A 23,843-nucleotide genomic window follows, 5' to 3' on the forward strand; every position below is an offset into this window, starting at 1 on the left:
GCATCAGCCGGGATAGGGAGGGCAGCAAAGCGGCTGTCTGCAAAGGATGTGTGACGATGAAGTCGGCGCTACGCCCGAGAAAATAAGTATTGGCAGGTGGTCGGATGCCAATGTTACCATCGGCTGCCAGTTGACGCAGTTTACGAGCCCTGCGCTCACGATTAATACATCTGACGAATTGTGACAGCTTCCTACTATACGAGTGGGGACGTCTACGTTAATTGTGCAGAACGTCGTTTATTCTATTTGATCGCCAACATCTCACCCCTGCTGTCCGCCCGCAAGTTAGAATGCTTGGTCTTAAAAACACTTACTAGAAAAAGCTGCAGGGCTGTCAAACTGCTGCAATCAGAACTGCCACCGGATGTCTCCTTATGACCCCCGAACACCACCTACATAGTGAGGCCAAAGAGCTAAACATTAAAGAGCACAACGAAATGCTGAACAGCCAGTTTTTGCTAAATTGTCACAAAGCAGGACATCCTAGCAAACAACTGCTTGATCTAGCGCCGCCTCCACGGGGGTTAAGGAAACATCTCCATAAGCACTATGACGGAATCCGGCACCTGCAAACATAGCCGTTCGATCCAGACAAGCATAAGCAGGCCCTAAGCTAAATCCACACAGAATCGGTAAACGCTTTTGCCCGGAATTCAGGGCGTTGATAAGCGTAATACAAATGTTTATAGCTTATAGTCAAAGCTTCCGCAACCCAACTGTCAACCTAACCTACGCTAGGGGAATCCTGTTACAAATACGAATGCATCATACACATATTTAGCAGGCGAGGCTCTGGCGACCACAAGTTCCTCATGGAACTAGAGGGTGGGGAGGCCGCGATGGCTCAGAAGGTTAAATGTGGTCATATTAGTTGTTCCCGAGATGGTCGGGCTAGTACCTTAATGGTGCTTTGTTACCGGAACGTAACGGATCTATACCCACAAAGGACCATCAACATCGACGCTTCCCAAGGTCGGTTCTATGTACCGGAGAGACTCGAGAGTTTTCCCGACCAAGGACTGTAATTTCAGTGTAACCCCATTTAATTTGTTGCGCCCCTCCCACAAATTGTCATCCTCCCAGCAGCTCCTTGCAGCGGGACTGCTCCATATTCTCTGACCCAGTCCTGAGAAATGGTTTTGTTGCGTCTGCCGGAAAACAATCTTTTTAGGACGGTCATACTCTTTTCAGTGCGTCTCGTGCAAGAGATGGTTGCATCGGACAGGTTGTTCTGGGCTAGATCCCAAAACCCGACATCCACGTAACTTTTATAATTCTTTTGTGGCTCCTTGCTGTTCACGCCCAAGCGCTCCCCGTAGTCTATGTATCAAATAAATGTATTGGTATATATATTAGATACAATATTTTTATTAATAAAATAATACGCCTAAATGTATGCATTTTAATTCTTTTCAAATTTCTTTCTGTAATGAAAATTTTTGAAATTTTACAAATCAAAAATGAAAATAAAATTATTGATTAAACTAATAAATTGAATTCACACAGTGTATATACTGTAAAAGTAAGATTTATAAAAAAAAGTAAAAGTAAGATTTATAATTTAATAAAAGGAACCCTACATTACTCCCCCTTCAAGAAAATTTAACATTAAACAAATTGAACGTAACTCTCTTTTTATTTAAATTCTTGGAGTTGTTTGTGTCTGTTGTTTCAATTATTGCAGGTTTTAATATGTCAATAGGAATAGTTTAATATTATTATTGTTTTCAAATTTAAAACATTTTTGGACTTTTTCAACAATTTTTTAAGGTCCTTCATATGGTGGTTGTAATGAATGTTTATTAATGACTCGAACAAATGCAAATTTACAAGTTTGAAGATCTTTTGGAACATACATTCTAGTATCAGAATCTTATGTCTTATGACTTATCTTATGACTTAAATTTGATCTGATATTTCGAAAATGTACACGTAAATTATTTAAAATTTCAGTTCATGAGAAATTTGCAGCTGGTGGCACAACAAGTTCCCCTGGCAAACGTAAATTTTGGCCAAAAACCATTTCAGCTGGTGTCGCTGAAATATCTTCTTTGTAAATTGATCTTAAACCAGGTAATTCATCATACCACGTATTTATTCCATCCCTAGCCATAATAGTAGCTTTTAGTTGTCTATGAAATCTCTCAATAATACCATTACTCTGAGGGTGATACGTAGATGTTATTATTTGATGACTACCAAGTAATTTAGTTAACTCTGAAAATAATTTTGATGTAATCTCACTACCTTGATCAGTAGTAAATTTCAATGGAACTCCGAAACGTGAAATATATTCTCTGAAAAATTTGTTTGCAACTGAAGTTGCTGGCATAGCTTTTAAAACATATAGAAGCATATGTTTTATAAGCTATGCCAGCAACTTCAGTTGCAAACAAATTTTTCAGAGATTATATTTCAGCGAGTAAACCTATCAATAATTGTCAAAATAAAACGATGTTCTTTAGAAATTGGTAAAGGTCCAACTATATCTAAATGGATGTGTTCAAATCTGCTTTTTGGAATTGGAATTTTGCTAATGGGAGACTTAGTGTGACGATAAACTTTAGATTTTTGACAGTTAAGACGCTCTTTCGACCAAATCTTAATATATTTGGTCATATTAGGCCAATAATATTTCTTAATTATGAGTCGTCGTGTAGCTCTCGTACTGGGATGTGCAATTCCATGTAATATGTCAAATACTATCTTTCGTAATTTACTGGTACAAATGGTCTAGGATTCTCTCCTGAAATTTCACACCAAATATTGAAATTTGAAATAGGAATATTAATTAACTTTAAATTTAAAAATTGAGGATCAGTTATAAGTTTGTTTAAATCACTATCATTCTGTTGTTCCATTTGTAAAATTTTAAAATTAAGTTCCGAATTCTGTATTGCACTAACTTCAAAGGCTCTGGACAAGGTATCTGCTACAACATTAAATTCTCCTTTAATATACTGAATGTCATCAGTTAACTGTGCTATGAATTCCAAATGTCTCGTTTGTCTGGGACTCTGTTCTGTCTTTGAATTTAAACCTGTAGTCAAAGGTTTATGGTCCGTATAAACTGTAAATTGTCGTCCTTCCAAAAGATATCTAAAATGTTTTATATTTAAGTAAATCGCCAATAACTCCCTATCAAAAGCACTATATTTAATTTCAGTTGGAGAAAGTTTTTTAGAAAAGAATGCAATGGGTTCATTTTTACTATTGTAATTTTGTTGTATAATGCCCCCAATCGCTGTGTTAGATGCATCTACTGTTAAAGATAATTTAGTATCTTTATTTATGATTTAACAATATCGTATATGCAAATTTATCTTTAATGCATTCAAAAGCTTCATTCGAATTCTCGTCCCATACCAAAGTTTTGTCACGTTTCTTACTTTCTCTGTTAATAAGATCATTAATTTTATTTGCAAATTCTGCTAGGTTTTGAATGTATCTATGGTAATAATTTACCATACCAATAAATTTCTGTGCCTGCTTAACTGATTTTGGACGTTCGAAATTGCGAACAGCTGATACCCTCTCATCAGAAGGTCGAATACCTGTTCCAGAAATGTCCTAAAAAGTCGATACTTGATACACCAAAAGTACAGTTACTTGGTTTAATATTTAAACCGTACTCTGTAAGGCGTTGAAGAAGGATACGTAAATCTTTTAATTGTTGTTCTTCGTCTTTACTTGCAATAAGTAAGTCGTCGATGTAAGCATATACAAAATCTAAGTCACCAACTACCTCATTTATGAATCTTTGAAAGGTTTGTGCAGAATTTCTAAGTCCGAAAGACATTCTCATGAATTCAAACATACCGAAAGGAGTTGTAATAGCAGTTTTATAAATATCTTCTTCAGCCGTAGGAATTTGGTGATATGCCCTAACTAAATCTGGGCTTAAAAAATGGAAGACTACCTTCTGTTACAAGTCGATGTACTGTTGTATGTTTAATAGGTTTAGTATAATCTGACGCTGCAATAAGTGACGGAACTCATATATGTAATACTCCTATAATGCTACAAAAGGCTAGGTACATTCCCAAACATCGGAGTGCCGATATATTGCTGTTTAAACGTTTTTGTTTTTGTATTCAATAATCGAATGTACTACCTAAATTTAAATTTTTTTCTTGTCACACATTGCGAGTATTTTCTATTAGCAATATAGGAGTATTACATATATGCGGGAACTCTTTTAATAATTTTTTAAATTTATTGTCAACCACAAATAATTTAGGTAATGGAATATCACATTAGTAGGATACTGTATTAACTGAGAGATTGGTTAATGGATCTACTAAACGTTTATGTTTAATGTCTATAAGAAGACCATATTTACAAAGAAAATCACCGCCAATTATTGGCTTGGCTATATCCGCAATCAAAAATGTAAAAGGAAATTCACGTCTTAAACTTAAATTTACGTTTAAAAGCCTTTTCCCGTAAGTGGCAATTGTTGAGCCATTAGCTGCAGTGAGAATTATGTCTGAACGTTTCGTATGAGAAAATTTAGACGCGGGTAATACCGAAATTTCTGCTCCACTATCAACTAAAAAATTTTGTTTGTTTTCTCTATCAAAAATAAATAAGCGACGCGTCGAAAATTCTAAATCGTTGTTCGTCGCTGCAACAACGGAAGAATTTAGTTTGTTGAATCTTTGTTTTTGTTATACGAACAAGGTTGTTCACACTTCCTGGCATTACTTCCAAATTTGTAGTGGAATCTACACAACCAATTTTGATTATTTCGTGAATTCGATCTATGCCTAAATGTATTCCTAAATTTGTTTCTCGAACTGGAGCGCGATCTAGGTTGATTTCTATAAAGTTGGTTTTTGACTTCAGATAACTCTAAAGAGAGTTTCTGGAAAGTCTCACAAATCAAAGAGGTCGTTTTAACCAAGTTTTCAACAACGAATTTTGTGCTTTTGTATCCGAAAAATTATTAACCGAAAATACTTCATTTTTGTTTATCACTTCCCAAATATTATCTGCTAATTTTGTTAATTCGGTAATATTATTAGAACTCGAACTAGCCAAAATCATACTCAAATTTTTAGGAATTTTACGCATCCAAATTTTCTTTAAAATATTTTCGATAAAATTTGACCCGGCTAATATAATTAATGAACGATAAAATTCTGAGGGCATACGATCACCCATCTCAGAATCGTTTAAAATTTTATCAAGTTTCGAATTTTCGCTAAGTGAGTGTCTTGCTATCAACACTTTTTTAAGTTCAGTAAATTTGTTATTAATAGGAGGATTTTGGATAAAATCCAAAATAGTTATTATCACTTCCTGTGGAAGTGCTGTAATGATGTGTTCGTATTTAGTATTTTCTTGTATAATGTTTTTAGTACTAAATAAACCATGCTTCCGGACAATTAGTCCAAAATTGTGGAAGTTTTACTGAAACGGACAAAATTTCATTTTGAGTAACATTTGCATATGGATTTGTAATTTGTTGTTGTGAAGTGTCATTTGGTAAATCTATCAGAGTCATTTAAATTGTTAATAAATATAGATGTTTGTGTATTATATTGTGGTGAACGAAACATATTGAAACTAGTAATTTTATAAAGAGAGAGAGTTTACAATAATAATAATAATATATCTATTAGGCCGGGTCGATTTGTGGGGAGGCAAAAAAGTCGCACATTGCTCTGTGAAAATCATATTCTAGGGATCAAAATAAGAAACTTTTCCGAAGGAACCATACCTCTAAAATGAATTCTGATGTCCCCTCCTTTGGGTCGTAGGGGTAAATTTTGAAAAATCCCACTTTGAAATGCCTATGTTTTTTCTTTTTGGAGTTTATTTTTATCTTTAGAAATTTATTTAGTCAGAACATATGTAAATGAAAAAATGAATTTAACTTAGTAATAGAAAAGAAATTGAAAAAAATTATTAGAAATTAGCGTTTTTACAACCCCCTTTTAAAACCAAGGCATCACTGTGATGCATTTGCATGTCGTAAACATAGTTGTGTGGGTTTTTTATTCAACCGTTTTAAAAAATGAAGGTATCACTGTGACACAATTGCAGATCGTAAAATTGCTTGTGTTGTTTTTTTTTAAGCCACCACAAGACACAGCAGGTAGAATTGAAATTGCCCCTACCCAAAAGTTCGACCCAAAGGGGGGACATCAGAATTCGTTTTAGAGGTATGGTTCCTTCGGCAAAGTTTCTTATTTTGAACCCTAGAATACGATTTTCACAGAGCAATGAGCAATTTTTAAAACGACCCGCCCTAATATCTATATATTAGTATACATACATAAACACATCTCTACTATATATTTGTGAAAGTATGTCTGTATGTATGTTTGGACTTGCAGCCTAAACCGCAGAATGGAATCGAACGAAATTTTGCCATGACATACCCTGAGTGCGTCAATCTATGGTAGGCTATATAAAAAAGTTTTCGGCAAGGGGGCGTGGCACCTCTCATACAACTGGAATTTTTCGTAGTCAATACATCTGAAAGTATTAAGGCTAGACGACTGAAATTAGGTGAGTGGTTATATGAGACCAATCCCTACCCCCTCCAGAAAAACTGGGTATAACGAAAAAGGGGGCGTGGCACCTCCCATACAACTGGAATTTTTCGTTGTCAATATATCTGAAAGTATTAAAGCTAGAAGACTGAAATTAGGTGAGGAGGTATATAAGACTAATCCCTACCCCCGGGAAAAATTGGGGATAGCGAAGGGGCGTGGAATCTCCCATACAAATGGGGGTTGGGATTAGTTTAATATATTAGTCTATATAGTACTGCTTTTATTTATACCCGAACGACGTCGGGTACTCTGCTAGTATAAAATAAATATAACTGTTCACCAAAATACTTGCTGTGAATATTCAGTTTGTTGCTGTTAATGCAATGGCTTTTGATGTTTTGGCTGCTCAATCAGGGAACTCAAAAATTTCAGCTGTGTTTATGGAATGGCTTTGTTGAGATCAGGCATGCTTAACCAACGAAACAATATCATTTCGTTACGATAATCAACGTTAATAAACGAAACGAAGTCATTTCGTTTCGTTTATTAACGTTAAGATCGTCAAATTAACGAAATGATTTCGTTTCGTTTTCTGCCATATCAAAACGAAATCAAATCGTTTATGTTGATTATTAATTTCAAACTATGCTGGCAAAGCTGATTGATGGCGGAGTCATTAAAGGTGAAAGCATTATCCAAGCTGATTGCAACTTTTCTCATGAATTTTGACAGTACGAACATTTCTCAGAGTATTTTTGACATTACCACCAACGAATTACACAAACAAATTACATAGAGTTTGTGTGTGTATGTGCGCTCGTTGTTGCCACCTTACGGCTTCACCATGGCTATAGCATTGCCAGCACAATTCAAACATAAAGTATCACGTTTTCGTTAACGTTTTTAACGTTAACGAAAGCTTTTCGTTTCGGTTAAAAACGAGATACAATTTATCTTGATAATTTCTTTATCGATAATATTTCGAAGTGTTTCAACGGAAACGGTGGAAATTTTTTGATAAACGATTAGCTTAACGTTAAGGTGCATCCCTGGTTGAGATTACGTGTCCTCAATATAGTTGGATGATACAATATTGATGAGTAACGTTGCTAATTTTCCTTGTTGTTGTTACTTAGAATCGCATTTAATGATATGTGGTACAATTATACATATTTAAGAGCAACAGTAGTGATTCGGATCAGCTTGAAAAACTGCACATTATTCTACAAATTCTTTCTGACACGCGTTCAATCCTGATATACTGTCTTGAAGCGAGTTTGTACGATGTAACAAATCGTTGTACTGAGTTGAAATTAATGAAACTTTTTGACGAATCTGACTTTCTTCATTAGATATTGGTTCTATATGAGGTAAACGTTCGGGTAACGATATACGAAATTCGTTTAATATTGATTTGTAATATTTTCTTGGATGCTGTGGCTATATCGCGTATTTCTTGTATGCATCTTGTTTTTTTATTTTTATAAACTATATATAATTTATTGTTTACACTGATAAGTCTTCAGTTGGTTGGGATAGTACTCTTTTATAAATATTTTTCGCTTTACCACACTGATTTCCCAAATAAACTCGTATATTTCAATATTTGTGTTAATATAATTGCATTTTCTTTTGACAAAATAGATATTGACAAATCAACGTTGCTTGATCCACTTTGCATTCATTTTTGCAATTTTCAGCACATACGCGACATAAACCGTCAAATATATAATTAGGTAGATCGCCAAATGTATCAAATAAATGTATTGGTATTTATATTTGATACAATATTTGTATTAATAAAATAATACGCCTAAATGTATGCGTTTTAATTATTTTCAAATTTCTTTCTATAATGAAAATTTTTGAAATCTTACTAATCAAAAATGAAAATAAAATTATTAAATAAACGAATAAATTGAATTCACCCAGTATATAAAGTTAAAAATAAAATTTATAATATAATAAAAGGAACCCTACAGTCTACGCCTTAGCGCGCCGGAGATAGTCGATTTCATGAAGCGGCACAACATACGCATTGCTGCGATTCAAGAGATTAAACTCACAGCAGGATCTGCTCTGCAGACTTTTTCTGGGTATAATGTCCACAGAAGAGCGGAAATGGAGGTGGCCTCGCGTTTATCATACACCACTCTGTGCAATATCATATATTTGATCTCGACATCGGCCGCAGGGACAATGTTCTAGAACGTCACGGCTTATCTGTCCGGTCAGGCGATGTAAACCTAGAAATCATCAACATCCCTCCTGCCACCTGCTGCTCCAGTGGATACCGCCCTAACATCAGCGCTTTACTCACTGGCAATAATCGCATTATCTTAGGCGATTTCAATGCCCATCACGATCTATGGCATTCAAACTTGCAGGCTGACAGTAGAGGTGAGATTTTGGCGGATCAAATAGAAGAATCGACGTTCTGCACAATAAACGGAGACGCCCTCACACGTATGGTAGGAAGCTGTCACAGTTCGCCGGATATATCAATCGTGAGCGCAAGACTCGTAAACTGCGTCAACTGGCAGCCGATAGTAACATAGGCATCCGACCACCTGCCTATACTTATTTCGCTCGAGCGCACCGCCGACATTATCATCACAGAAAAACGTACTTTCATAAACTTTAGAAAAGGAAAGTGGGATGAATACAAATCCTTTACAGACAACCGCTTTGCTGCCCTCCCTATCCCGACTGATGCTCGCCAAGCGGAGCGAGCTTTCCGCAAGGTAATTGATCCGCCTCGGCTTGCTTCATTCCCGCCGGTAGAATTCCCGAAATTCGGCCTCACTTTCTGGCGGAGGCCGCAAATTTAGCGAGGGAACGTGACCTTATAAGACAGCTCATCCCGGCGACCCCCAAATAAGGGATATAAACCAACGCATCAGATTGCTTGTGGATAAACACAAGCGGGCGAAATGGGAGGAGCACCTAAGAGGGTGTAACCTCTCTGTCGGTCTAGGTAAGCTTTGGTCCACCGTAAAATCCCTACCGAATCCGTCTAAGTAGAATGACAAAATTTGCATTGCCTTTGGCGGTAGAGTGCTGTCGGATGCGAAAAAATGCGCGAGCACTTTCTGCCGACAATATATAATGCATTATACGGTCGACAAAGATAGACGGAGGGCCAACAGACACGCACGTAAACATAAATTCAGCGCGACTTCAATTACCATCACCGCCAAAGAGGTTGAGGATGCCATCGGTCATGCTAAACCATCCAAAGCAGTGGGCCCAGACGGCATGCCGATGCTTAAAAGCCTAGGGAAAGAGGATTTCAAATATTTAGCACATGTCTTCAACCTGTCTCTTTCCACCTTCGTCATTCCGGAAGAATGGAAAATGGCCAAGGTGGTCCCGCTACTAAAGCCTGGGAAACCAGCTAACATAGGAGGGTCATATCGCCCGAAAGCTCTCCTATCGCCAGTAGCCAAGACGCTTGAAGCCATTTTGCCCCCCTACTTCAAAGCAAATTTGTAGCTAGCCTGTCATCATTTGATACGGTCAACCATGGCACATTACCTAGAAGGGTCTACCCTTCCCCCATGTCTTAAAATGTGGACCCCAAATTATCTGGGTGGTCGGCAGGCATCGGTGCAATTTAGAAACGAAACATCAAAACCAAGAAGAATTAAACAAGGGGTGCCACAGGGTGGTGTCCTATCCCCACTTTTGTTTAACTTCTACATATCAAAGCTACCTTCGCCACCAGAAGGAGTTACTATCGTTTCCTACGCCGATGACTGTATAGTGGTTATTATTTGTTGTTAAATTATTAACTTTGTATTTTATACTTTGAATTTTAAATATTTTATTATCGAATTACTTTTTGGTAAATGAAAATTTTTGAATACTTCAAAGATAAAATTTTTGATTATAATATTTTATACTTAAAATAAATAACATAATATTTTTTAAAAATAAATATTTAAATATTTGGTTAACAACCAAAGACTGCACAATAATGGCCACAGGCCCAGGCCCACATATCGATGAGCTTTGCAACAGAATAAACGGCTACCTCCCTGACCTCTCCAGTTTTTTCGCCTCGCGAAACCTGGCACTATCACCGACTAAATCCTCCGCGACCTTATTTACAACATGGACGTCCCAAATGTTGACCACTTTGAACATCCACGTCAATGGCACTACGCTACCGACTGTCTCACACCCCAAAATCTTGGGTGTGACGTTCGATCAGGATCTACATTTTGATGAGCATGCAGCCGCAATTGTACCGAAAATCCAGAGCCGTAATAAAATCCTCAAATCTCTTGCTGGCAGTAATTGGGGAAAAGGCAAAGAAACGCTCTTACCCCTTACAAAGCAATTGGCCAGCCGATTGCATGCTACGCGTCCCCTATATGGTCACCAAGCCTAAAGACGACTCACTGGAAGAAGCTACAGGCCTGCCAAAATACTGCTCTCAGAACCGCCACGGGCTGTCTTCTTATGTCCCCAGAACACCATCTACATAATGAGGGGAGAATACTCCCCATCTGGGAGAGAAATGAGATGCTAACCAAACAGTTCCTGTTGAATACCCAGAAACCTGGGCATCCCAACAGATATCTGATTTATGAGCCAACACCACCCAGGGGCTTAAGGAGTCATCTCCGTAAGCATTATGGGGAAATACGTCACCTGAGAATTCAGCAGCATGAGGCAAAAAAACACAAGCAGGTCCTCAGTGAACTCCACAGACAGGCATCGGACCTTTATGCTAGGAATTGCCCGGTGAATCCAGTACTCAAAGAACAGTACACAAAACTTTCGGAATAGGAACGCACACTCCTCAGGGAAACGCGAGTCACTCTAGTTCAACTTCGATCTGGATACTGTAACAGGTTAAACTCTTACCTATCCAGAATCAACCCCGACATGCAAATGACATAAAAACCCCAGCGGGTTAGGGGGTCAGATTATTCCCGCGGTAGGTATGCCTGTCGTAAGAGGCGACTAAAATACCAGATTCAAGGGGCTGTGTAGCGCAACCCTTCAGGATGCCAGCGCAATATATAGCTTCTCCAAACCCAATTGTCAACCTCACCTATCCGCGGCGAATCCTGTTTCACTAACAGACGACGCTCTGGTGACCCCAAGCTCCTCATGGAACTTGGGGGTGGGGAGGGAGGGGATGGCCTGAAGGTTTCATGTGGCCACATAAATCGTTCCCGAGATGGTCGGGCTAGCACCTTAATGGTGCTGTGGTACCGGAACGTACCGGATGTGTATCCGGCAAAGGACCATTACATCGATAACACTCCTCAAAGCATTCGGGGAGCAACCTTATCGCTACAACAACAACAACAATAACAACATACAAAATGTATGCCCTGCTTGCAATGTGTCCCCACATGACACCAAGCATCTATTTAATTGTAATGTGGAACCAACGCCTCTAACACCCCTTACATTATGGTCCACCCCTGTTGAAACAGCAAGTTTCCTTGGACTCCCGTTAGAGGATATTGATGACAATTTGTGATCGGTCGCACCTATTGGATGGCGCGAAGCACTTCTACAACAACAACAACATTTCTAGGTGAACATCGCCTGACCGGATGGTTATGCCTTGACTTTCTAAGGTTTTATCCCTGCGGCTGATGTTAGGTTGAAGTAGTGCACGGTGTGATGAGTGATAAAGGCAAGGCCTCTTGTGCGATCTTGCCTATGAGGGTTGTAGCCATCGCACGTTCGGAAGTCCGATCTGACAGTTAGCTTTGTTTCTTGTATTGCGGCTATACGGGGCAGTCGTCACTCTGGGAGTCAGAGATGGATGAAGGCGCCTTGAAGGATATAGGCTTTGTCGAGTATGCTGTCCAATTGCTGCTGGGGTATCTGGTGTCAATGAGTTGGTACTAGTGTTTTGGCAGCAATGTGCAACGAATGTACCGGTCGGACGGTTGCCGTTTTCAGCCCAGATCATCTATGAAGGTGGCATATGCCAAGGCATGAACTGCATTGTAGCGATGCCGCGATCATAAATATTCTGAGCTGGCATACGGAACACACGGTGTGGGGGACAAGGAGTTGATGACTCCTTCTTACGCGAGTACGAGTGTCGGAAAGGGAGGGGAGGGACGGGGATAAAAGCTGGTGCTCGGGGTTGCTACTGCCCATGCTACGTAGATTGTAGTGAGGGGTTGTAGCGCCAATTGGCAGTTGATGTGAACTGCTGAGCAGCGTCGCTGCTAGAAGGTGGCGGAGGTACGTTTGAGAGTGAAACGCAGGACGTCCTTGGACGTGAACAGCAGGGAGCCACAAAGGTTTTATAGAAATTTCGGGGGCGACGAACGTTGGGTTCTAAACCAGAACAGCCCGAACAATGCAACCATCTCTTACACGTGACACACTGGCAAGAGTATGACCGTCTGAGATAAATCCTTTTCCGACATATGCAGCAGAACCATAGCCTGGGACCGGGGTTAGGTTCAATACCTTCCAGGAGCAGGACGTCCATGTATCTTTTATAAATCTTTTGTGGCTCCTTGCTGTTCACGCCCAAGGGCGTCCCGTAGTCTACGCCTAAGCGTCCCCCACTACCTGCCAGCAGCCCCGCTGCTCAGCAAGCCACAACAAGTACCCGCTACGCCAACAACTCAAACAGCTGCTACCACTCATAACTACTATCTTCGTAGTAGAGTCGGTAACAATGCTGAGCATCAGCTCCTGCCCCCGTCTTCTCCCCCCCTCTTTTCCGACAGCAATCGTGTAGGTCAGGGAAACAGACTCTTAGTCCCTACCTCCGTTTGCACCGTTTGCCAGCACAGAATATGTATGTTTGCGACATCCGCCCAATGCAGCTCCTGCCTTGGGTGGTGCCACTTCCCTAGATGTTCTGGTCTCCGCGACGGCAACCCCCCGAGGGGTTTCATCGCGCCATGTTGCCAGGTCGCAAACCCAAATCATCCGGGTACCCCAATGCTTGCCCAAGGACGCCCAGTCCTAGGGCCACAACAGCAATTGCGTCCTGGCCTTCCTCAACCCAGGCGTAGTCACCCGTCACTTACCCCCCGAGTGGCGATGTCTCCCCATGTACTTCAGAATTCTGCAGTTAAACTGTAATGGACTAACTGGGAAGATTACGGAGATATTCGATTTCATGAAGCGGCACAACATCCGCATTGCTGCGATTCAAGAGACTAAACTCACAGCACGATCTGCATTGCAGACCTGCTCTGGGTATAATGATCGCGAGAGCGGAAATGGAGGCGGCCTCGCGTTTATAATACACCACTCTGTGCAATATTATATATTTGATCCTGGCATCGACCGCAGGGACAATGTCTTAGAACGTCAAGGCCTATCTGTCCGGTCAGGCGATGCAAACCTAGAAATCATCAACATCTACATCCCCCTGCCACCTGTTGCCCCAGTGGATACCGCCCTAATATCAGAGCCTTACTCACTGGCAACAATCGCATTATTTTAGGCGATTTCAAAGCCCATCACGATCTATGGCATTCAAACTTGCGGGCGGACAGTAGGGGTGAGATGTTGGCGGATCAAATAGAAGAAACGACGTTCTGCACAATAAACGGAGACGCCCCCACACGTATGGTAGAAAGCTGTCACAGTTCGCCAGATATCTCAATCGTGAGCGCAGAACTCGTAAACTGCGTCAACTGGCAGCCGATGGTAACATTGGCATCCGACCACCTGCCTATTCTTATTTCGCTCGAGCGTACCGCCGACTTCATCGTCACCGAAAAAAACTTTAAAACAGGAAAGTGGGAAGAATATAAATCTTTTACAGACAACCTCTTTGCTGCCCTCCCTATCCCGATTGATGCCCGCCAAGGGGAGAGTGCCTTCCGCAAGGTTCATTGAATCCGCCTCGGCACGTTTCATTCCCGCCGGAAGAATTCCCGAAATCCGGCCCCACTTCCCGGCGGAGGCGAGAGAACGTGACTTTATAAGGCAGCTTGATCCAGGCGACCCCCAAATAAGAGATATAAACCAACGCATCAGATTGCTTGTGGATGAACACAAGCGGGTGAAATGGGAGGAGCACCTAAGAGGTTGTAACCTCTCTACCGGTGTGGGTAAACTTTGGTCCACCGTAAAGTCCCTATCGAATCCGACTAAGCACAAAGACAAGGTGTCCATCGCCGACAAAGTGCTGTCGGATGCGAAAAAATGCGCGAGCGCTTTCTGCCGACAATATATAATGCATTCTACGGTCGACAAAGATAGACGGAGGGCCAACAGACACGCACATAAACACAAATTCAGCGCGTCACCAATCACCATCACCGCTAAAGAGGTTGAGGACGTCATTGGTCGCGCTAAACCATTCAAAGCAGTGGGCACAGACGGCATAGCCATGCCGATGCTTAAAAGCCTAGGGAAAGAGGGTTTCAAATATTTAGCGCAGGTCTTCAACCTGTCTCTTTCCACCTTTGTCATACCCGAGAAATGGAAAATGGCCAAGGTTGTCCCGCTACTAAAGCCTGGTAAACCAGCCAACATAGGAGAGTCGTATCGTCCGATATCTCTCCTATCGCCAGTGGCAAAGACGCTCGAAGCCATTTTGCTCCCTTATTTCCAAGCAATCTTGCAGCTAGCCTCTCATCAGCATGGCTTCAGAAAACTCCATAGCACTACCTCCGCGCTAAATGCCATTAGCACCCAGATAAATTGCGGTTTAAATCAAAACCCCCACCATAGAACAGTACTCATAGCGCTAGACCTATCAAAAGCTTTTGATATGGTCCACCATGGCTCGTTACTGCAAGACCTGAAAGGGTCTACCCTTCCCCCATGTCTTAAAAGGTGGACCGCAAATTATCTGGGTGGTCGGCAGGCACCGGTGCAATTTAGAAACAAAACATCAAAACCAAGGAGAATTAAACAAGGGGTGCCACAGGGTGGTTTCCTATCCCCACTTTTGTTTAATTTCTACATATCTAAGCTACCTTCACCACCGGAAGGAGTCACAATCGTTTCCTACGCCGATGACTGCACAGTAATGGCCACAGGCCCAGGCCCACAGATCGATGAGCTATGCAATAAAATAAACGGCTACCTCCCTGATCTCTCCAGTTTTTTCGCCTCGCGAAACCTGGCATTATCACCGACTAAATCTTCCGCGACCTTATTTACAACATGGACGTCCCAAATGTCGACCATTTTGAACATCCACGTCGATGGCTCTACGCTACCGACTGTCCAACACCCCAAAATCTTGGGTGTGACGTTTGATTAGGATCTACATTTCGGTGAGCACGCAGCCGCAATTTTTCCGAGAATTCAGAGCCAGACGGCATAGCCATGCCGATGCTTAAAAGCCTAGGGAAAGAGGGTTTCAAATATTTAGCGCATGTCTTCAACCTGTCTCTTTCCACCTTTGTCATACCCGAAAAATGGAAAATGGTCATGGTGGTTCCGCTACTAAAGCCTGGGAAACCAGCTAACATAGGAGAGTCGTATCGTCCGATATCTCTCCTATCGCCAGTAGCAAAGACGCTTGAAGCCATTTTGCTCCCCTATTTCCAGGCAAATTTGCAACTAGCCTGTCATCAGCGTGGCTTCAGAAAACTCCATAGCACTACCACCGCGTTAAATGCCATTAGCACCCAGATAAATTGCGGTTTAAATCAAAACCCCCACCATAGAACAGTACTCGTAGCGCTAGACCTATCAAAAGCTTTTGATACGGTCAACCATGGCTCGTTACTGCAAGGAAGGGTCTACCCTTCCCCCATGTCTTAAAAGGTGGTCCGCAAATTATCTGGGTGTTTGGCATGCATCGGTGCAATTTAGAAACGAAACATCAAAACCAAGAAGAATTAAACAAGGGGTGCCACAGGGTGGTGTCCTATCCCCACTTTTGTTTAATTTCTACATATCTAAGCTACCTTCACCACCGGAAGGAGTCACAATCGTTTCCTACGCCGATGACTGCACAATAATGGCCACAGGCCCAGGCCCACAGATCGATGAGCTTTGCAATAGAATAAACGGCTACCTCCCTGATCTCTCCAGTTTTTCCCCCTCGCGAAATCTGGCATTATCACCGACTAAATCTTCCGCGACCTTATTTACAACATGGACGTCCCAAATGTCGACCATTTTGAACATCCACGTCGATGGCACTACGCTACCGACTGTCCTACACCCCAAAATCTTGGGTGTGACGTTTGATCAGGATCTACATTTTGGTGAGCACGCAGCCGCTATTGTTCCGAGAATTCAGAGCCGTAACAAAATCCTCAAATCCCTCGCTGGCAGTACTTGGGGAAAAGATAAAGAAACGCTCATGACTACATACAAAGCAATTGGCCAGCCGATTACGTGCGTCACCCATATGGTCGCCAAGCCTAAAAATTACCAACTGGAAGAAGCTACAGGCCTGCCAAAATACTGCTCTCAGAATCGCCACGGGCTGTCTTCTTATGTCCCCAGAACACCATCTGCGTAATGAGGCGAGAATTCTCCCCATCAGGAAGAGAAATGAGATGCTGACCAAACAGTTCCTGTTGAATACCCAGAAACCTGAGCATCCCAACAGACATCTGATTGATGAGCCAGCATAGGGGCTTAAGGAGTCATCTCCGTAAGCATTTTGAGGAAATACGGCACCTGAGAACCCAGCCGTATGATGCGAAAAAACACAAGCAGGTCCTTGGTGAACTCCACAAACAGGCGTCGGACCGTTATGCCGGGAATTGCTGGTGAATCCAGTACTCAAAGAAAAGTATCCAAAACTCGCGGAAGAGGAACGCATACTCCCCAGGGAAACGCGTGTGACTCTTGCTCAACTTCGTTCTGGATACTGTAACAGGTTAAACTCTTACCTATCCAGAACCAACCCCGACATACAAAATGTATGCCCTGCTTGCAATGTGTCCCCACATGACACCAACCATCTCTTTAATTCTAATGTGGAACCAACGCCTCTAACACCCCTTTCAGTATGGTCCACCCCTGTCGAACCAGCAAGTTTCCTTGGACTCCCGTTAGCGGATATTGATGACAATTTGTGATCGCGGTGCGGTGAGGCGGTGCTGACTCATCAATCAGGTGTCCGTTGGGATGCCCACGTTTCTGGGTATTCAACAGGAACTGTTTGGTTAGCATCTCATTTCTCTCCCTGATGGGGAGTATTCTCGCCTCATTATGTAGATGGTGTTCTGGGGACATAAGAAGACAGCCCGTGGCGGTTCTAAGCGCAGTATTTAGGTAGGCCTGTAGCTTCTTCCAGTGGGTAGTTTTTAGGCTTGGCGACCATATAGGGGACGCGTAGCACGCAAACGGCTAGCCAATTGCGTTGTATGTGGTAATGAGCGTTTCTTTGTCTTTTCCCCAAGTACTGTCAGCAAGGGATTTGAGGATTTTATTGCGGCTCTGGATTTTCGGAACAATTGCGGCTGCGTGTTCACCAAAATGTAGATCCTGATCAAACGTCACACCCAAGATTTTGGGGTGTAGGACAGTCGGTAGCGTAGTGCCATCGACGTGGGACGTCGAAGTTGTAAATAAGGTCGCGGATGATTTAGTCGGTGATAATGCCAGGTTTCGCGAGGCGAAAAAAACTGGAGAGATCAGGGAGGTAGCCGTTTATTCTGTTGCAAAGCTCATCGTTCTTTGGGACCGGGCCTGTGGCCATTATTGGGCAGTCATCGGCGTAAGAAACGATAGTAACTCCTTCTGGTGGCGAAGGTAGTTTTGATATGTAAAAATTAAACAAAAGTGGGGATAGCACACCACACTGTGGCACCCCTTGTTTAATTCTTCTTGGCTTTGATATTTCGTTTCTGAATTGCACCGATGCCTGCCGACCACCCAAATAATTTGCAGTCCACCTTTTAAGACGTGGGGGAAGGGTAGACCCTTCCAAGTCTTGCAGTAACGTGCCATGGTTGACCTATCAAAAGCTTTTGATAGGTCTAGCGCTACGAGTACTGTTCTATGGTGGGGCTTCTGATTTAAACCACAATTTATCTGGGTGCTAATGGCATTTAGTGCGGTGGTGGTGCTATGGAGTTTTCTAAATCCATGCTGATGACAGACTAGCTGCAAATTTGCTTTGAAGTAGGGGAGCAAAAGGGCTTCAAGCGTCTTGGCTACTAGGGAGAGATATCGGGCGATATGACTCTCCTATGTTAGATGGTTTCCCAGGCTTTAGTAGCGGGACCACTTCCCATTTTCCATTTTTCGGGTATGATAAAGGTGGAAAGAGACAGGTTGAAGACATGTGCTAACTATTTGAAACCCTCGTTCCATAGGCTTTTAAGCATCGGCATGGCTATGCCGTCTGGGCCCACTGCTTTGGATGGTTTAGCATGAGCGATGGCATCCTCAACCTCTTTGGCGGTGATGGTACTGAACGCGCTGAACTTATGTTTACGTGCTGTCTGTTGGCCCTCCGTCTATTTTGGTCGACCGTAGAATGCATTATGTATTGTCGGCAGAAAGCGCTCGCGCATTTTTTCGCATACGACAGCACTTTGTCGCCAAAGGCGATGGAAACTTTGTCATTGTGCCTAGACGGATTCGAAAGTTAACCTACACCGGCAGAGAGGTTACAACCGCTTAGGTGCTCCTCCCATTTCGCCCGCTTGTGTTCATCCACAAGCAGTCTGATGCGTTGGTTTATATCCCTTATTTGGGGTCGCCGGGATCGAGCTGTCTTATAAGGTCACGTTCTCTCGCTAAACTTGCGGCCTCTGCCGGGAAGTGGGCCGAATTTCGGGAATTCTACGGGCAGGAATGAAACGAGCCGAGGCGGATTCAATGACCTTGCGGAAAGCACGCTCCCCTTGGCGGACATAAGTTGGGATAGGGAGGGCAGCAAAGCGGTTGTCTGTAAAGGATTTGTATTCGTCCCACTTTCCTTTTTTAAGGTTAATGAAAGTGCCTTTTTCTGCGACGATGAAGTCGGCGGGACGGTCGAGCGAAATAAGTATACGCAGGTGGTCGGATGCCAATGTTACCATCGGCTGCCAGTTGACGCAGTTTATGAGTTCTGCGCTCACGATTGAAGTATCCGGCGAACTGTGACAGCTTCCTACCATACGTGTGGGGGCTTTGCTGTCATTGTAGCAATGTTTCGCCCCACCTAATAGCTGCGACCGATCACAAATTGTCATCAATATCCTCTAACGGGAGTCCAAGGAAACTTGCTGTTTCGACAGGGGTGGACCATAATGAAAGGGGTGTTGGAAGCGTTGGTTCCACATTACAATTAAAGAGATGGTTGGTGCCATGGGGGGACACATTGCAAGCGGAGCATACATTTTGTATGTCGGGGTTGATTCTGGATATGTAAGAGTTTAACCTGTTACAGTATCCAGAACGAAGTTGAGCCAGAGTGACTCGCGTTTCCCTGGGGAGTATGCGTTCCTCTTCCGCAAGTTTTGGGTACTGTTCCCCGAGTACTGGATTCACCGGGCAGTTCCCGGCATAAAGGTCCTACGCCTGTTTGTGGAGTTCACCAAGGACCTGCTTGTGTTTTTTTGCTTCATACGGCTGAGTTCTCAGGTGCCGCATTTCCTCCTTAAGTCCCTAGGCGGTGCTGGCTCATCAATCAGATGTCTGTTGGGATGCCCATGTTTCTGGGTATTCAACACAAATTGTTTGGTTAGCATCTCATTTCTCTCCCTGATGGGGAGATGGTGTTCTGGGGACATAAGAAGACAGCCCGTGGCGGTTCTGAGCGCAGTATTTTGGCAAGCCTGTAGCTTCTTCCAGTGGGTAGTTTTTAGGCTTGGCGACCATATCGGGGACGCGTGGCATGCAATCGGCTGGCCAATTGCTTTGTATGTGGTAATGAGCGTTTCTTTGCCTTTTCCCCAAGTACTGCCAGCAAGGGATTTGAGGATTTTCTTACGGCACTGGATTTTCGGAACAATTGCGGCTGCGTGCTCACTAAAATGTAGATCCTGATCAAACGTCTCCGCTTATTGTGCAGAACGTCGTTTCTTCAATTTGATCCGCCAAAATCTCACCCCTACTGTCCGCCCGCAAGTTTGAATGCCATAGATCGTGATGGGCATTAAAGTCGCCTAAGATAATGCCATTGTTTCCAGTGAGTACGCCGCTGATATCAGGACGGATGGATGTAGATGTTGATGATTTCTAGACTTGCATCGCCCGACCGGACAGATAGTCCTTGACGTTCTAAGGCACTGTCCCTGCGGTCGATGTCGGGATCAAATATGTGATATTCCACAGTGTGGTGTATGATAAACGCGAGGCCGCCCCCATTTCCGCTCTCGCGATCTTTTCTGTGGACATTATACCCAGAACAGGTCTGCAATGCAGATCTTGCTGTGAGTTTAGTCTCTTGAATCGCAGCAATGCGGATGTTGTGCCGCTTCAGTTGGCCTGTGTAACTGATGGGTTGCTAATCGAAATCACGGTAAAAGTCTAGTTGAGGAGTCGACTGCTAATATGCTACCAAACATATCGAGAGAGGTTTCAAAAGACGCGTATTGACCTCGACAGCAATAATCTGAAGGCGGAAAAGAAAAGTTTTATATCTGTCCGGAGACATTTGCAGTTGAAGGTGGCGATTTTCATGTGGTTGTTGTAATGTAGTTGTACCCACACAAAAATTGTGAAAATAAGTGTTTTGCGCGGATATATGTAGTTTTAGTCTCCAAACCGGTGTTGGACCCACCCAGGGTAATTTTTTATGAGCGCGGCCGAAGGCGAAGGTGTTATGTCAAAAATACTTTGGATCCCACCCTCGGTTTCGGTGCGATCCGCGGGTCATTTTTCGGATTTCCGTTAATATCTTTTGAACGAGTTAAAATTTTTATTTTCCGCCTTCGGATTATTAATACTGATGTCAAGACGCGACCTCTCTCGATATTTTTGGACGTGTATTAGCAATCGAACCCTCAACTAAACTTTTACCGACATCACTATCCTCAGACCACTCTTTGATATTTAAATATAAAAGAGTGTGTCCCGCTTACTCATTGGTTTCATTTAACAGTGATCGGAACAGGGAATATAATTATTTGGGGACGTAGACAATCCATTCAATCCAATTTTCAAATAAATACATACATACATACTTTGGTAAACACCAAGAAAAATTGATTTTAAACAAAATTATGAATACCTATAACAATTTCCTTAATTTGGAAATCAGGCAACAAACATACTAACAATCGTATACATAGATGCGTATGCATATATTATGTATGCATATTTTTTATATGTATGTACGGCGACACATATCCGTTTGCAGATACCCATAAGTATATATTATATACTCCTTTCCCTAGATAAGAGTATTGCTGTTTTGGCTTCCACTTACCCAATCACAGCCTCCGCAAGCTAGGAGAACAAATAGACGTACCAATTTAGCTCCTGAAATGAAATTTACTTTTCGAACTAAAAACTAAATTTTTTCTTCTATATTTTGCTTACTTGGCAAAGTTGCTGCGCCGCAATACCCGGGTGCCTTTACAAACGGAATTATGTTGGTTGGTGAAGAAATACGTAAAACTTAATATTCTTCACAGAGGCTGTAGGGAGCTAAATTGCAGAGAAAGGGTAAATTTTAGAGCGAAATGAAGATAAATCTTAATTGAAACAATATATTTCCACTTGTGCGATTTTTTGCTAATAGAGACAGCGCACTGATTATTTTGACAGATCGGAGCAGCTGATCTTTCTAATATCATTGTGAATATGCATTCTCAATAGCAAACAGTGGTGGTCACGTACAGAGCTGCCGTTTGCTACAATAAAAAAATTGATAAAAAGCCGCTTTCAGCTTATTCACATACCCTGCAAAAATTGCGAGTACTCCATGCATGCATGTATGGAGTACTCGCTATGGACCAACCGAGTGCTCCAAAATTATCCACAATTCATACAAAAAATGTGATCCAATTAACATTGCTATGTCCTAGGACTGGACCATATACTCCAACTTCGCATTACATTAGAGTAATCCATGGAGTACACACAGTCCAATAAACATCGTGTAGTGATTACAATCGTTACTCTCTTTAATAACCATATATTTTGGACAATTTTAATTAACAAATTGTGATACTTTTTTACGGGGACGATTGCTAAAACACGACCAAAACCGTCGGGGGAGGTATTAATAGACGCGTTTTGGCCTCGCTTCCAATAATTCGAATACTCTTTCTCTTCGGACTTTTGACAACAGGACAAAACGCGTCTATTCATTTTTCTTTCCGCTTTTTTGGCCGGTTATTGCAGTCGACCTCGGTTTCAAACTGTTTTTCGCGGAGAACTTTGGAACGGGTAGAAAAACTTAACTCACGTGGTTGTATTCTTAATACTGAAATAACTACGCGTCCTCAGATACCCCAATTGAAGACTTTTTTATAATTTTCTGAAGGACCCATATGGGTGCACTTAAAATTTCCTACTAAATTCGTTCAAAAAAATTTACCATCACAGCAACCCATATCTGATATTCCGATCCCTTTTTTGCTTCCCTGTGTCGCTTTCGACGAAGCAACCCCGGTAATTTTGACACTTCGTTCAGTGTCAAAACTCATGTTCCACGCAGGTTCCACTGGGTTCCACGCTAGTTTGACACTGACCGAAGTGTCAAACTGCCGTGTGTTAGAAAGGGAAAGAAATTGTTTCCCTCTCATACATATCATACTTGTAAACCTGTACAATGGATACGACTACAGCGATACGAAAAAAGGCACCAATGACTCCCGCTTAAAGCTGTAGACATTGGTGCTTTATCGGTAACCGTATCGGTAACCTTTTAACAGCTGATTTGACCAACCTTATGAGAATCAATGCAATCGATTATTAGTGCCGCTAACGTCGTAACCGTATCGTATCCAACCAATTGGGTTTTGGTTTACCGTCGTAACGATAAACAGCTGATTACGTTAGGGATACGGATACATCGATACGACATACGGCACCAATGACTCCGGCTTAACTCTAAACATAATTACTTCTTTCCATCAAACCGTTTACTCACGCTACTTATGCTAACGTTGCAGATCCCACCACCATCAAGAATTTCGCAATCGATGAGTTGCGCGTGCACGTTGTTGTTGTTGTTGTAGCAGTACTTCGCCCCACCTAACAGCCGCGACCGATCACAAATTGTCATCAATATCCTCTAACGGGAGTCCAAGGAAACTTGCTGTTTCAACAGGGGTGGACCATAATGAAAGGGGTGTTAGAGGTGTTGGTTCCACATTACAATTAAAGAGATGGTTGGTGTCGTGTGGGGACACATTGCAAGCGGGGCATACATTTTGTATGTCGGGGTTGGTTCTGGATAGGTAAGAGTTTAACCTGTTACAGTATCCAGAACGAAGTTGAGCTAGAGTGACTCGAGTTTCCCTG

The 23,843-nt window shown here is 42.3% G+C and overlaps 1 protein-coding gene across 3 annotated transcripts in view; it reads right to left on the minus strand.

Annotated features, from left to right (window-relative positions):
• Nucleotides 1–22,140, minus strand: part of LOC137253764 (myb-like protein I) — a 150,815-nt gene extending 128,675 nt beyond the window's left edge. For 2 of the 3 annotated variants that reach the window (XR_010953882.1, XM_067791193.1), the window contains exons 1-2: nucleotides 21,912–22,140; nucleotides 21,799–21,851 (exon numbers count right to left, since the gene is read on the minus strand). The gene's annotated coding sequence lies outside the window, so the exon portion shown is untranslated. The remainder of the gene's footprint in view (nucleotides 1–21,798; nucleotides 21,852–21,911) is intronic. The other variant, XM_067791194.1, reaches the window with a different exon arrangement.
• Nucleotides 22,141–23,843: the final 1,703 nt, after the last annotated feature.

This window comes from Eurosta solidaginis, chromosome 5 (genome assembly GCF_040869045.1).
Source record: "Eurosta solidaginis isolate ZX-2024a chromosome 5, ASM4086904v1, whole genome shotgun sequence".
Lineage (NCBI taxonomy): Eukaryota > Metazoa > Arthropoda > Insecta > Diptera > Tephritidae > Eurosta > Eurosta solidaginis.